This window comes from Salvelinus fontinalis, chromosome 37 (assembly GCF_029448725.1).
Source record: "Salvelinus fontinalis isolate EN_2023a chromosome 37, ASM2944872v1, whole genome shotgun sequence".
NCBI lineage: Eukaryota > Metazoa > Chordata > Actinopteri > Salmoniformes > Salmonidae > Salvelinus > Salvelinus fontinalis.
The window spans coordinates 28,691,328-28,693,412 of record NC_074701.1 but is presented as its reverse complement, the minus strand read 5'-3'; positions in this window follow the sequence as shown (position 1 = coordinate 28,693,412).

Below are 2,085 nucleotides of genomic sequence, written 5' to 3'. Positions count from 1 at the left end.
TGTTCAGACTCCTTTGTTTATTGGAACGAGGGCAAAATCATCAGGGCTTGCTCCCGCAGTATTCAACAATATAGATGTCAATACAAAGTGTGAGGAAATAATGAGCTTGCATTCAATTTGATAACTTAAGTCACACAATATCAAAGTCAGATTTGTTGTAATGATAACGACCATAACTGTTTTTCTTGTCTTCCCAGCTTACTGGACACATGGCATCATAAATCAGTTAGGGTTTGTCTGTGGAGATGAAGACCCCTCCCAATACATTAATTGCCGGTGTCCGTTTCAGTGCATGGTTCTTTAACTACCACGATCTTGTATGAAACGGGTGTGTGTGTAACAGTTGTAACTTTACGTCGTCCCCTCGCCCCGACACGGGCGCGAACCAGGGACCCTCTGCACACATCAACGACGGTCGCCCACGAAGCACGGTCGTTACCCATCGCTCCACAAAGGCCGCGGCCCTTGCAGAGCAAGGGGAAACCCTACTTAAGTCTCAGAGCAAGTGACGTAACTGATTGAAATGCTACTAGCGCGTACCCGCTAACTAGCTAGCCATTTCACATCCGTTACACTCACCCCCCTTTCAACCTCCTCCTTTTTCCGCAGCAACCAGTGATCCGGGTCAACAGCATCAATGTAACAGTTGTAACTTTACGTCGTCCCCTCGCCCCGACACGGGCGCGAACCAGGGACCCTCTGCACACATCAACAACAGTCAACCACGAAGCGTCGTTACCCATCGCTCCACAAAAGCCGCGGCCCTTGCAGAGCAAGGGGAAACCCTACTTAAGTCTCAGAGCAAGTGACTTAACTGATTGAAATGCTACTAGCGCGTACCCGCTAACTAGCTAGCCATTTCACATCCGTTACACTCACCCCCCTTTCAACCTCCTCCTTTTTCCGCAGCAACCAGTGATCCGGGTCAACAGCATCAATGTAACAGTTGTAACTTTACGTCGTCCCCTCGCCCCGACACGGGCGCGAACCAGGGACCCTCTGCACACATCAACAACAGTCAACCACGAAGCGTCGTTACCCATCGCTCCACAAAAGCCGCGGCCCTTGCAGAGCAAGTGACGTAACTGATTGAAATGCTACTAGCGCGTACCCGCTAACTAGCTAGCCATTTCACATCCGTTACATGTGTATGCAGTAAGAGTAGACAGAGAGCGTTATCCCAAGACCCTGAAAAGGGATGTCCTTGTCCAGGCTGACGGTAGGATTGTCACACATCCTCTAACGGAGCGGAAATTATTAAGATAGTCAGTTGCTGCTGCTGCAAAGGGCAAAGTCAGCTCTTATCAGACCACAACTACTCTGCCATTTAAAATATAATCATTTTTATTTAACTAGGCAAGTCTGTTAAGAATAAATGATTTACAATGACGGCCAAAACGGGACGACGCTGGGTCAATTGTGCGCCGCCCTCTCAATCACAGCCGGTTGTGTTACAGCCTGGAATTGAACCACGGTCTGTAGTGACACCTAACACTGAGGTGCTGTGCCACTCGGGAGCCCCAAAATACAACAACTGCTCTACAAGGTTATTTTGTACACAAATTCAGACTGGACAATTTTATAACAAAGCTTAAAAAGAAGTCTAACGCTTGTTGCAATTTCATTTCAAATCAGGATGAGAAGACACATTGTGCTGTTCGGATGCAAACGACTTAATAGGATGCATATTGGAGAATGGGTAATAAAAATAAGTCAATTGCAACTTTAAAAGGCACATTCAGGGCACTAAAATAATATTCATCAGTAGCACTGGTGCTCCCAACTTGAAGTTAGGTGCACCAGAACATTTCTATATATAATTTGAGATCTAGCCAATATGAATTCTTGCCAAGTCTGAAGCACATTGACCTTTAATTTAGCAGAAGCTCTTAACCATAATTGCTCCTTTAAGTCACTCTGGATAAGTGCCTTAAGGGCACGGACAGATTTCACTTATAGTCTCAGGGACTCGAACTAGCAACCTTTTGGTTTTGGCCGAACGATCTAAACAGCTAGGCTACCTAGTGCCCAGTATGTAACCATATAAATACATCTGTTCATTGAAATATAAAAGTTATTTGTGGA